Genomic DNA, 14,436 nt, shown 5'->3' on the forward strand with positions numbered 1-14,436 from the left:
AGCGCCACCTGAGTCCCTCCCATACACATCATAGTAACAAACAAAAACAATAACTCTCTGCAGTGGCGGATTTCAAGTAGACTGATTTTCATGTATCTAGCACCCACAGTTCAGAGATTGTGCCATTTGATGCTTTGCAGATATATTTGTGCCCTCTTCCAGTTAACATTCATTTGGCCCCTTCAGTTTTGCCATTTAATAAGTACTTAAAATTTATCTTTTTTCTATTGGCTTTCCTTAAGAGAATTTTGGTGATCTCATTCAGTCTGTATCCATCTGTTTGTCTGTATCCACTCAGTGTGTCATACTCTGTCTGAGACTCCCTTGTTCTGTTTCTCTCTGTATGTTGCTTGATGAGGGCTTGGCCATAAAAACTGACTACTACTACTACTAATAATAATAATAATTATAAAACCGGAATGAATGAATGAATGAATGAATAATAAATACATATATACCTTTAGTTACCTTTAACTGAATATGCTAGAACAATACTGGGGGTTCTGTGAATGATGCATGCTAGGGAAAGCCATTGGTGTGGAATTTGAGATTTATTATTATTATTGGCAAAATAATATGGAAACACAATGGAATTCTGGGTGCAAATATGCAAAACTGGCATAGATCGATTAATCCATCTAGTGGCAAAACTGAACTAGATGGTTCAGTGATCTCCACTTCTCCTCTCCCCCCACCTTTATTTTTTAGAAAACCCCTCCCATTGCAAAACTAGGAAAAACTTGGAGAGCTGCTGGAGGTCAGAGTAGAGAATGGGCAGAAGGTGTCAAGAGTCTGCCTCATTATAAGGGTACTGCTCTGGAGGGTAGGACTTGAACCAAAGGCTTCACGTTACAAGAAAGGAGATTCTGACTAAAGATCAGGAAAAACTTTCTGACAGTAAGAACTGTTTGACAGTGGAACGGTCTCCCTCAGGAGGCTGTGCACTCTCCTGCCTTGGAGATTTTTAAGTGGAGGTTGAAACTGTCATGGATGCTTTAGCTGAGATTCCTGTATTGTATGGGGCTGGACTAGATGACCCTCGGGGTCCCTTCCAACTCGATGATTCACATGATGGAACACTGCCTGCATTAGTAGACACGAATGGCATGAGCAGGTGTTTGTGTGCAGGATAGCTGATTTATAGCACATGAATTGATTATTACTTACAGTCAGTGGCGTAGCATGGGGGGTGCAGGGGGGGCCGGCCGCATCGGGCGCAACATCTGGGGGTTAGGGTTAGGGGGCACAAATCCATGGGTTAGGGGGCGCAAATCCACGGGTTAGGGAGCGCAAATTACTTGCCTTGCCCCGGGTGCTGACAACCCACGCTACGTCACTGCTTACAGTTTGCTTTCTCTGAGTGTGTTGTGTTGTGTTGTTTTGTGTTGTGTGTGAGTGAGAGATGTCTGGAGGCTGACAGGCTTTGGACAGTTAAAAACACTTTTAGAGGCTTCGCAGGGTCACACTCCTTTCCATAATTCCAACTGGGCTTTTTTTCTTGGCTGGGGAGTCTTTTCAAGGCAGCCTGGAAAGCTGCACTCAGGGGATGGAGGGGGAAGAGAGACAGGTTAGGCTTCAAGCAAGGGGTTAAGATGACTTTTGCCTTTCCTCCCCAACTAATAACATTTGAAATGCATGCTCTGCGTGTGTCTTTTTGAGGGAGGGTTGCAGAAGGGGAATCCTCTGTACCTATTGGCTAGGCTCTATCAGCTGCAGTTTAGCTGAAGCTGCTGCTAAAGAGCTGTATTGATCTGAAGGGTAAATGTGGGGAGAGAGAGAGGGAGAGAGAGATCCAGTCATTTCTGAGAAGAGAGACGACCTCTGCCAGTAAGGAAGTGGTTTCAACCCGCCTGCCTTTCTTGTTTTATCTTTGGTGAATGAAAAGAGGACGCCTGCGAAAACAGTTTGTTGCGACGGTGGGATAGCGAGGCAAGGTTTTCCCTTGGTCGAAGCTGCTGTTGCATATTCCTGCTGTTGCTGCTGCTGCCGCCGCCGCCGCCGCTTGCTTCCCTGCTGCAGTTTCATAGAACAGGTAAGCCTTATAAAAGCAAAACACAAAACGGTGATGATGAAACGCAATCGGGTGGCTTCTGCATCCTGAGATCCCAGACCCACAGGGATCGGCAGATTTGCAAACGCTGCGCCACTGGATGGCGAGGGCTTTTGCAAGACGGAGGAAATGACCTCGGGCATCCTTTTCTTCCTGGGGGAGGTTGTCCCACACACAGTGACAGGGGAAACTTGACTAAGTTCTCAAGAAAGTGGATGAGTGTGTGATCTGTATTGATCTGAGAGCGAGGAAAGGGGTTGCAAGGCAGCAGCTCTGTGCAGAAGTGCAGGGAAGGGAAATAGCAAAGGTGCAGAAATATTTCCCTTTGCCTCTAGCTTAAAAGATGCACAGGTGGGGCTCTCGATGGTTTGAATTTGGTGGACCAGAGAACAGTTGTGTCAAATATTATGCAATATAGTTCATTAGAAGACTGCCCCCCCCTTTAAGTGCAGAACTTGAGTGAGAGATTTCTGATGCTATTTGAAGGATTTTTTTTCTTAAATTGTGGCAGCTGTTTGAGGTGCTGAAAAGCTGACCTTTTAAAAGAGGGGGTTTGGTTCCTTTGTGTTCCAAAGAAAAGCACTGCAAGGCAACTTTTCTCCAGTTCCTATTACCTGTTGTTTAACTGGATTACAGGTTCCATTTCTAAGCAAGAATCTAATTCAGCAGTCGCAAATAAGACATTTCAGTGCAAGCACTGGAGCTTCCTTTCCCCCCAAATGATCTTGCCCAAATTAATCATGTGGTGATAAGTGAAACTCACATAATTCTTAAATAAGCATTTAAATGAACTATTTAGCACCAAATTGTAAACATTCACCGAAGCCTTGTCTTTTGCATGTGAGAGATCGGGGTGGGAGCAGAGGAATCTTGCTTTCTCTCTCTAGATATTTAATCCCCCCCAAATTAGAAATGTGACACACAGTTCTGTGACTTTGATAGCTTTGTATTCTGATCTTTACTAATAAGAGGCACACATATTGTCTAAGTTAAAGTATTTCCCATAGTGGGGGGGGGGGAGGAAATAGGTGGCCAATGGATTTTGTTTCTGGGTTCCGTGATCTTTCACAATACTGCACATCCCCTCATCCGTACATTGTAAAACATATCCACAAGATGCTTGTTAGGAAAATAGAAACTGCTGTACTGCTGGATGAAAACCAAGAAGGGGGAAAAAAAAGTCATTTGTATTTCCTTTGCTTTTATTGTTTTCCACTTCCAGCATGACCAACAAAAGCATAACCATTTCAGCATACAGAGCAGGTGTTAATGTCAAGCTATGCACTTTTCAATGCACACCTCAATGGATGCAAGGCAAAATATTATTAATAATAAGTGCAATGAATGGAAGAACAGTACTGAGAATTCAGTCTCTCATATTATTCATGAACTGGTCAGGAGGTCTTTATTTCTCCCCCATTAAGACTTGATTAGATGTTTCAGTGGTTGCCACTAACTGTTGGGAGGGTTCCTAGGAGTTTTACAAATATGTCCCCAAGAAGGAGAAGCCAGATGGTTATACCACCAAAGTCATAAGCAGTTAATTGCAGAATTGATTTGTAGTCCTCTTGAACATATCAGCGCCTGAACTGCGGTGCTTACATCTTAACTGATCAAGCTACTTGCCTGATGCTCACCTGTACCAAGATCAAAGGGTCATTTTTGGAAACTGTGCAGTAATATAATCACTCTGTTCTCCATAATAAGGCACATCATGGTTTAATAAGAAAAGCTACACCAGAAAAAATACAGTTTTGTCTCCCACACACAACATTTTGTGCCTCCTTTGTTTTTTTTGCCAGTCAGCTTTTGAATTCACTTGCAAAATTTCTGTGGTCTGTGCCAATCCTGTGGCATTCCCTATTTGTTTGGTTGGACTGTACAGCAGCTGGAGACTGTGAGGTCTCCCACAGCTTATGTTCTATTCAGCATGGCAGAAGGAAGTTTTGCTCAACAAGAATATGCTCAGGACTTGTTAGCCCATCCACTTTCACAGCCAACTCAACAATGACCACTTGTTATATCTGCACCATATACTGGTGACCGATGCCAGTCTATTCAAGTTTGTTGCCTGCATCCAGGATAGGGCTGTCATTTTCTTGCCAAGATTAAAACAAGGACCTTCTTCGCAATCAGTAGTTCAAAATAGTTTTCAGCCCAGTTTACATTTAAAAGAAATTTTAATATTTTAATTTGAAACAAAAAAACTTCCTATCAAAAAAATTTTGTTAAGATGCATCTGCTATCCCTTGGCACTGAAATCCCAATAACATTTACTCAAATGTAAATCCCACAAGTTCAATAGAAGTTACTTGCAACAAGTATCCCGTTGGACATTATCTTACCAAGAGGGAGTCAGTGCAGCTTGTGTAATTTCATGCGCCACCCTGGTAACATCAGAAACACAGGACTGAATGGGAGGAGCCAGTGATGTCAACATCACCTCCTCTGAAAAATTAAAAAAAACACCAATGAGGAAGAGAACTACACTGTGGATCATCCCAGATGACAGAGACCTTCTGAGATATGTTCTGCAGATGTCCTAAGTAGTGTGGTTGCTGCCGCCTCCACAGTTGCAAAGTTGTTTACTTACCAAGCCTTTGATAAGAATATATGTATTAGCTTTCCTTAGGTTGAATTGTCACATTAGCACTCTGTTGTAGTTGCCTGGGAAGAATATGTCCAGCCTGGGTAAGTCACACAGTAAAGCAGCTGTCTCTCTGCGTAGTAACCCCATCACTTTTCTGAATTACAATTGATATAGGAAGAGGGGTAAATTTATTAAGAAGACATCTGCTATACATCCAGAATTAATCTGATGAATTGAGAACCAGTATGCCTTTTCACATGCCCAGTTGCATCATTAAGTGTGCATAGGTCTTTGGACAAGCTGCCATGATGCCCACATCTCTATCCCTTGCACCCTCAGTATGAATCAGACTCTTTCTGCTTCTAGCCTCCAGCTTTCACTAAGTAGCATATTCACTTGATGCTCACATAGGACATGAATGCAGTCAGACCAAAGCTGTTCTGGCCAAGCCAAGCCAAGCTATTGGAAGCAGCGGTCAGGGGAATCAGTACCATGGACAGATCCCAGTTGCCCTCGCTGGCTGCAAATAACTCCATAAAGTCACTGGGCTCATGTATGTAAGGTGCAATTCCATCTGAAGGTGTTTAGTTTGGTTTTATTAAACTTCTTAAATGCTATTGCGTTACCAGGTGGCGACAGCCCCAGCCCTCAGGGGTCATAAGGAAGGAACAAAGACTCTTACAACATTATATGGAATTAAAATTAGGCCACAACTTTATTAAACTTCCGAATGTAGGAAGACCTTAGCTTAGGCCTTGGGCATGTATCCCTCCCAGTCCCCCAGCCGGGGGGGACTGGGGCTCATCAGGGTAAATGGGATATGGGGGTGCTCTGCAAGATGTAAGTGTAGCAGGCAGCCAAGCCCATATCCTCACATGCAGGATAGTTCACTGACGACCTTTCAGTGTATGGCCAGCGACACCCATATATATAACCCCTTTTAAGAGGGGACCCTGGAATCGCCACTGTAGGGGGGTGAGTCACCAATTTCCCCCCTCCCCATTATAGGGAAGAAAAGACTAAAGGATTCCACCCAAGGCCATAACTGCCAAAGTTGTGACAAATTGCTATGGGGAAGACAAAACCTACCAATGAAAGAAAATTTCTTCCTGGTCCTTCAACAGCAACCAGTCAAAGAACATAGCAGTGCCCGCTAAACAGGAAGAAAAAGTTAACCTGCAAACAGAAACATTAAACAAAGGGAGGGTAGGGAGGGTGAATCTCCAGAGCTCCACCCCTATTTATAAATGGGGCTGGCTCCACCTCCCAGCAAGAAACCTGATTACTTAGGCTGGGTGTGAACCTCCAGAAATTAACATTGAGGGGCAAGCCAGCCCCTGCTTGCCAGTAAGCTCCCTGGGAACTGTAGCACCATGCACGATCCCGCAAAGGGCACCCACAATGTAAAGTGTGAGTGCTCATTTCTGAAAGTCCCAAGACTAATGCAAAGCCATATAAACAATGTCATAGCAACACCATCATAGCAGACAAAACATCTGTGGTAATCAACTAAAACAGGCATAAAAGTAACCATAATCATGCCATACCATCAAATACCTGGAGCAGAAATATCTCTCCACCTGGCACTGAAAGCATAACAAAGCCAATGCCAGGTGGGCCTTGCAGGGGAGAACATTCCACAGATGGGGAGGCAGCACTGTCCCTTGTTAGCACACTCCAAACCTCCCTCAGATGGGGTAACCAGAGAAGGGTCCTCAATGGTGATGTAAGTGTATGGGCAGGTTCATGGTGGAAAAGATGGGTCATGGGCCTAAGTCATTTATGGCTTTATAGTTTACAACCAACACTTTGAATTGGGCCTGGAAATAGAAAAGAAATGCATGACCCATTCCGACTCTCTTCATGCTTATTCTGGAATTTGAAAATTATAGGCAGATATTGAAAATGCACCAAGGACCAACATAATTAGGCTACTGTACATGGTTCTTTGAAACTGGACTTTATTTCTGCTGAATTCAGCTGAAAGCTGAAATATGTTTCTACACTGTGCAAAGTGTGGCATCATATTTAACCTAAAAAGGCACCCAAAATTCCTCTAAACTTGGCTTTTTGTTAATTCAACTTTCCAGATGATGGAAAAGATGCTCAAGATTGAAAACTAGCCCAAAGGAGTCCACTTGCTGACCTAAGATTTGAATCCAAATTTCCAAAGCTGTAATGTGAGGGTCTCTTTATTGTCATGTATACTTTAATTGCTAGATTTAAAGCTATTCCTCCTGGGGAATTTTATTGTTTCCTGTTAGTCAAGCTCACTTTTCCTATTGTCAAACTCACTTTCTGTTTGACAATACCCAAACTGTACTTTTAAAAAGTGGTTTATAGCAATGAATATAATAATTTCAATCTAGAATGACAGCACAATTAATACATTGCATGAAAATGATGAAAACCTTTGAGTCGGATTGTGTGTGTGGTTCACAGTGACCACATGAAGCGCCTTGTATCTGTAGCAGTTGGAAGCAGGCCATTGTGTTTCAAATCTGCTCTGTGTTCTTCTGATCGGATTCACGATTCAGGTCCAAATGTAGTATGCGAAATCTAAAGCTCTGTTTCACCCCCATTGGTTTAAGAGGAAAATCTAAAAATTGCTATATATTTTTTTCCCTTAGGGCATCTTCCCATGAGATTTAATTGAAGTATGCGAAGCTGGCTTCTGAGTGCCTGAGAGTGGTGTATTCACTGATTTTGTTTTTAATTAAAGTCTTGCTTTTACCTTAGAAAAACCATACCTTTCCACACAGATTTTCTTCTTCAAAAATTACACACACACACACACACACACACACACACTGCTTTTTTCTTGGGGTATGCATACCCCTAAACATTTTGTGAATCTAACTTTGGCCTCATTGAGGTGCAGTATTTCAATATGAGTAGGAAAAAGAAAGTAGCCCTAAACATCTCTTTTTATTATTTAGAGAAGGCTGCAGAGTATGGACCACTAAAGTGTTGATTTGTAGGATGTAAGAAAAAAAGACATCAACAAAATATCTCTTGACTTGGTGAGGTGAGCATAATGAAAACCCAGAGTTCCAACTTACAAGGATTTCATTGAAATGTCCCCATCTGTTTGACGTCATTTGAATGGAATTTCTTTTCTTATTAATTGTTGAAGAATGGTTAAAGGAGGGGGGAGAAAGAAATTTTCAGCACAGCACTAAGTTGATTGGGTGTTTGTCTCCGTAGGCTACAAATTTGCACAGCCCTGGCTTAAAACGAGCATTAAGTAGATGAGAGGGTTTTTTTATGGTTCATGAATATCAATCTGGTAATATCCCAAGTCCCACAGTTTAAATATGGGATCTCTGCTCATGTATAAAATGAAAGTGTGTGTAATGTACATACACAATTTAAATGCGTTTGCATGCAGCCTCTTCATTTCCAGCTTCTAACCCACTGATTTGTAAAGTGCTTTGAGAGGTCTTGAGTATGGAAGCTTCTGCTTCACAACGCCATTCTCTTCTATGCTATAAATGGCTCGTAAAAATGCCTCCACTTTAAGTGTTATGTATAAACACACAGACGGCTTTGTGTGTGTGTATATATATACACACACACACACTTAAAGGGGTGACGTTTTTTATGAGTCATTTCTAAAGGAGAATAGAATTTGGTTTTATATGGCACCTCTCATAGTCAAGGTATTGCAAAGCCATTTTCCATGCACGTGAGTTACTGTTGGTGTCGGCAATAGAGGCTGCATAGACAAATGCTTCTAAGGAGGCGTATAGACCAGGGTCATCCACTACTCTTTTTGAAAAATGGACTATGATCTTCAGCTTTTACTCAACGAGCTGGTTGCAAAAGGCACAGTAAACCAGAATCCAGCATTTTATAAAGGCAATGGCCCCATAAAACCTCAGAACAGCTCCTTTTCCCTCCCTGTTCCCTGTCCACTCCTCCCTCCAGCACCTGTTCTATAGTACTATAGAATTTAGCCAACAATTGGATTTCAAGAAACTAGGCATCATGATAGGACATACATTTCTGTAGATGACAACATTTGAGTCCACTTTCAGGAGGACTTGGGAGCTGGTTGTGTTCTACAAACACTAATATCTTTGGGGAGAGAGTATATTATGCATTTATGTCATTGGTTTAGTGCTGTCTTGAGATGCACTTAGCTCTCTCGTGTTGGTTTCTTGGAGGTAAAACCTAGCTGCTTTAAAGTAGGGCTATAGGTTTTTAGCGATGCACTTAGAAAATGTTAGAATCTGGACTTACTGGCCCTTTAGAACATAATGTGCATCACTTTGCTTATTTCAAACTGTGGCGTCCCACCCTTCTTGCATTTGAGATTCTCTTGTTTCATCTTCTGAGTGGGGTCCCAGATCTATGGCCCAAAGTCCTGCCCATCACTGTAGGTTATTCAGTCATTCCTCTGATTGCATGGAGAGAGGATAGCCCTAGATGCAATTTCATAACCCAGTTATCAGAGGTAGCTGTTTAAATCTCCTGCAAAAGCAGAAGGCAGAGTGATCATGCTGATACTTATCACCAAGTTATCCCAAAGCAATGGAGCTTTCCTGATCCCAGAGTAAGAAAGGATTCCCCCAAGGAATTGTTAAGGGTTCTGGAAATTGTAGCTCATTGAGGAGCTAACTTCAGTTCCCATGTTTCTTTAGGTGTGAGTTAATCAATGAATTAACCAAGGCTTTAATCAATTCACTGATAGTGGCCAATTTTAACAAGCCAGTTTTACTTGGTTTCTTGCAAATTAAGGGCCTCTGTTGCTATTTTGGGGTAAGTTTGGTCATATGTATGTATGTATAGATAGATAGATAGATGATAGATAATGATTTTCTCATAATGAGTGATAGAGGTTTTGATTATCTGCACTGAGTTTTTGGCCATATGCAAATTTATTTAAGCCCAATAAATTAATTAATAACTTGGAGTAGGGAGATTAATCACCTACAATTATAAAAGTGGTTGACAGCTTGCTGTTCACAGCTGGTTAGAAGACTTCTCTTTCTAGTTTATGTTGTTCTGCAGCACAGTTAATGGGGTTGATATATTCTGCCCTAGAGATGGTTACAATTCATTAGCGTGTGCAATGACTCTTCTATAAATATGACAAGGCAATATACACATTTTCATATAAAGTTCTTTGGAGCCCTATAAACTTTGCAGCTGTTCTCTTCATCACTCATAAGTTCCCCAGCATTTTTTTATTTTTAACACAGAGAGACAAATTCCTTCTATAGGCAAATGTCCATTCACCTGCACAGTTCACTTCTAGGATGAAATACACAGCTACGAGGAGAGCCAAATGTTTGTTGCCTATTTGTGAGACTTTTGATCATTGTGATTTCCGGCCTACTCGGTAGTGGCACCTTGGTTATAAAGCTCTCTTTCTAGGAATAACCAGTTGGTATCTATTCTGTTAGTTTTAAGTATGGTTAAAATAAATCCAATTCTGCTCAGCTTTCAGTGGATGATATATTTAATTTCTACTTCGCTGCCTGTTTTTACTGCTGATTGTTTCTGCTTTTACTGCTTTTAGGGGGTAGTTCTGTTAATTTTTAAAATTCTAACTGATGTTTTTAATGACTGTTACTAGCCACCTTTGGGGGTGAAATTAGGATTAAAATGTTAAAACGAATATATGTAAATCATCTTTTCCGTTCCAGACACTTGTTTGGTGGTTGTCATATTTGGGTTTCCTACTGTAGAATTGAAAATAATGCTTACATCATCTACTTCAGGCATGTAAATAACTGTTCACCTGTGGCAAATAAAAATTCCATATAAGACAGGAAACATTTGTAAAGTGAAAGTGAGGGCCTTCCCTGGCCCCTGCTTTCTTTAGCCTGTTGATGTGTCACAACTGACTGATATATGTAGTCATCCTCTCACTGGCAAATTAGTGAAAGAAATGGTGTGGCCACACCAAATGGAATGTTTTGAGGAATCCAGCCGGCCAGTGTTCAAGACAGAATGATGGACTCAGAGCCAGAAGTAGATTATCTGGTAGGATGAATATGTTAGATTCCCAGCAGGTGGGACCTTATTGCTTACTGAGGGGGTGAGGAGTTTGGCATGATGCAAATACAATAGTGAAGCTAATGTGCTGGTCCTACTGGTGCATTGATTGATTGATTGATTGATTGATTGATTGATTGAATTTATATACTGCCCTATACCCGGAGGTCTAAGGGCAATTCACAGAAAAGATCACAATGTATAAAATCAAAATAAGAACAATAATTACCCAACAACACCCCCACCCACCAAAAGAGGCACATTTTAAAAGGGTAGAATATGTCAATCAGGTCAACCAAAGGCCTGGTTAAAAAGGAATGTTTTTGCCTGGTGCCTAATGGTGTATAATGAAGGCACCAGGTGAACTTCCCTGGGGAGAGTATACCACAGACAGGGGGCCACTGCAGAGAAGGCCCGTTCTTGTGTTGCCACCCTCCAGACCTCTAGAGGAGGAGACGACACATGAAGGAGGGCTTCAGAAGATTATCTCAGGGTCTGAGTAGGTTCATATGGAAAGAGGCGGTCATCATTTACACGACATCAACCTCCCCACCACTTTCTCCCTTCCCCTCCCCCTCTCAGTAAGCAATAATGACCCACTTGCTGTGTATCTGGTGTAGCAGCTCTGCCCCAGCTGCTCACAGCCCAAACCTTTAAACCCATAATTATTTTTGAGGTTTTTACTGCGAATTATAAGTGTGTGAAATAGACAGACAGAGAGACCAACTTTGATTATGAAATGCATCTAAAGGACTCCTGCAGATTGCAACTTTCTGCAATCATTGCAACGGAAGGAAGGAAGGAAGGAAGGGAGGGAGGGAGGGAGGGAGGGAGGAGGGGGAAAGTACCTTAGGTACTGGACAGCAACAGAAAGGGTCAAATAGTAGTTGCTGTATGTAGTGTGAGTGAAAAAGCAAGCAAAACAACACCAAGCAGTCGTTCACACGGAACATCATGTGCACATAACTTAGTGTTCTATCTTGAATGATGGCGGCTGACCTGGGAGCATTTTAGGTTGGTCAGATATAACGTGGATGGAATGCCATTGCTCTCTAAGTGGCTTATAACTGACTTAGATTGGATGCTGGCATTTGAAATAATGCACTAACCTATTCTGTGAGCTGCTCTGTAGAAAATTCCCCTGGTGGTGTTCCTTTGAGCTACAGCTTGGATATCAGCTTGACCCACCTGGGCTGAAATGTCAGTATTCTTGGCATATATAGAAGAGCCCTAAGGCTGAAATCAATTACATCCAAGTAAATGTGTTTAAGGTTATTAAGTTTTGCTCTTTAGATTCTTTTCCTCCATGGCCATCACTACGGAGCTGTGTGAGACGTCAGAGAGAGAGGGAATCTTTTTTTTATTATTTTTTTATAAAAAAAAACCACACACAATGCATTTCCCTCTACATTCCTTTAACTATTTTGCCTAGACCCTTTCAAGCTCACCTTAAAGAGCAGTGGTGGCTATGTGGAAAAGCAGATGCAGATGTTGTTGTTGTTTGCCTCTGTCCGCCTCAGGAGGCAATGGAGTGCACCTTCTAGGGTGAAGTCAAACCATTGCATTAGCAGCATCAAAGTGACCTTCCTGGGATGCAAGCCTGGGCAGTGTGTATGGAGGTCCTGGGCTGCCCAGATGACAAGACACCCCCCTCCTTGGCCACACTGATGTGGTCCAAGGGAGCAAAGGATAGCAGAGCAAAATGTTTGGCACCAGATTGGCTGCAGGAGTTGCCAAAATAAGGCATACAAGGCACAATCCAACAATCATAGGGACTCCACTCTGGATTTGTGCAGAGCATAGTCTGTAGACTTTCCTTCTCCCAATTAAATTATTATTATTATTATTATTATTATTATTATTATTATTATTATTATTTTATACCCCACCCATCTGGCACTCTGGACAGCTCCCAAGAGAATATTAAAAACACGATAAAACATCAAACATTGAAAACTTCCCTAAACAGGGTTGCCTTCAAATGTCTTCTAAAAGTCAGGTAGTTGTTTATTTCCTTGACCTCTGACAGGAGGGCTTTCCACAGGGTGGGCGCCACTACCCAGAAGGCCCTCTCCCTGCTTCCCTGTAACCTCACCTCACAGTAAGGGAACTGCCAGAAGGCCCTTGGCACTGGACCTCAGGCTGAACGATGGGGTGGAGACGCTCCTTCAGGTCCCACAAGGCAGTGGATGTTTATGATCAAAGTTTTCCCAAAGCCAACTTGCTGCAGAAAGGTAGAGAACTGAATTTCATTTGTGGGGGGAGAGGATGAGAGAACCAGAATTGACATCCAAACTCCCCAAAGTCATCCCTAGCACCCATTAGCAATCCTCAGTCATGACTACACATCCAGCATCATTCTGGGTGATAATGGTGAGAGGAAAGGAAAGGATAGCCATAGAGAAGGACATTCCCTTTTACCTCTCCCCTCTTGCTTCCACAACTGTTGCTTTTGCTATGTTAAGGTCAGGGGGAAGGATTTGTTCAGCTGCAGGGGCTGTCAGGGATTGAAGCATGACAGAAGGACAGGGCCCCGGCTTGTAGGCGTTTGATTTAGCTGAGGGACATTTCTGGGTTTCCCCTGATTTTGTGTGGGGATTTGCCCTTCCTTTATCTGTGAATTTTCACGTTTTCAGCTGGTCTTTCAGGATGAAAACAAACCGCCTAACACAAACAGCAGGGAAATAAGTCTTGGTTGAAATGTCGGCTTAGGAGAACTCACAGGAGAGCCAACCCCTCCTTTTTTAATGTAGTGTTTGGCTTCCTCACAGTGCAATACCCCCAAATTCCTGCAGTGTCCCCAATTAAAGCAAAGCCTGAGGATGTATTAAAAACTGGGAGGAAATCTTTGAAAGGTTCCTCTTAATTGGTTCTGAGATTCAGGCCTGTTATCAGAACTGAACAGAGAAGAATCAGTATTAACACCTGGACTCATGGCTATGCAAAATCCAGAGTTCCTAAAGCAGCAATTAAATGGCTTAATCTTAAAACCCTCCTAGGTTCAATTCAGTAAAACTGCTCTGAAGGGCAGTGCTAATTCTTCATGAATTGCCGCTTCACATTAGCCAATGCTGTTTTAATTTCCGTACCATCCCTGCCAGACTCTCCTCTGAGCTGCTTGCAAGGCTTTGAAGCTTTCCATCCCCAGTGACTTTCTTATTTGTCCTTTCAACAAGTATGAGTGATAAATATTTGTGTGCGGAAAGGCAGTTTTGTGTGTGTTTGCATATATGTGCATGCCACATTTTTTGGCATGGCTGAAAAATGATTCACCACTTTTGATAATTGTTTTGGCACTGCTTGCAAAAATGTTTCCCCGTTCATTTACATTGCCCTCTGTTCATTTCCCTCTCTGTTTGCTTCTCTTGCTCCCAGCGGTGTCGTCACACAGTCAAATCAGATTGGATACATAACAGTCATGATATCATCACGCTCATGACGTGATCCCTAATGAGCTGGGATCACACACTAGCTCAGGAAGGGGAAAGAATAACTAATTGGGGAGAAGGAGTTGGTGCCACAGCAACAGCAGCTAAACAGAACTCCGGGTGGGGGCGGGAATGCATATTCCATACCCTCCAACATTTCTCAGATGAAAAGAGTGACGCCCCATTCCATAACAATAATTTTACTATTTATACCCCACACATCTTACTGGGTTGCCCCAGCCACTCTGGGCAGGTTCCAACATGTATAAAAACATAATAAAACATTAAACCCTTCCCTATAAAAGGTTGCCTTCAGATGGCTTGGGGTCGAATAATTCCTTACCCTACAACATTTCTCCAAT

General features: G+C 42.3%; 1 protein-coding gene across 1 annotated transcript in view; it reads left to right on the forward strand.

Annotated features, from left to right (window-relative positions):
• The first annotated feature begins 1,615 nt into the window (after nucleotides 1-1,615).
• CDH12 (cadherin 12) overlaps nucleotides 1,616-14,436 on the forward strand; it is a 688,633-nt gene continuing 675,812 nt past the window's right edge. The window contains exon 1 of the mRNA XM_077933347.1: nucleotides 1,616-2,032. The gene's annotated coding sequence lies outside the window, so the exon portion shown is untranslated. The remainder of the gene's footprint in view (nucleotides 2,033-14,436) is intronic.

The sequence above is a fragment of the Podarcis muralis genome, chromosome 8, assembly GCF_964188315.1.
Source record: "Podarcis muralis chromosome 8, rPodMur119.hap1.1, whole genome shotgun sequence".
In the NCBI taxonomy this organism is placed as follows: domain Eukaryota; kingdom Metazoa; phylum Chordata; class Lepidosauria; order Squamata; family Lacertidae; genus Podarcis; species Podarcis muralis.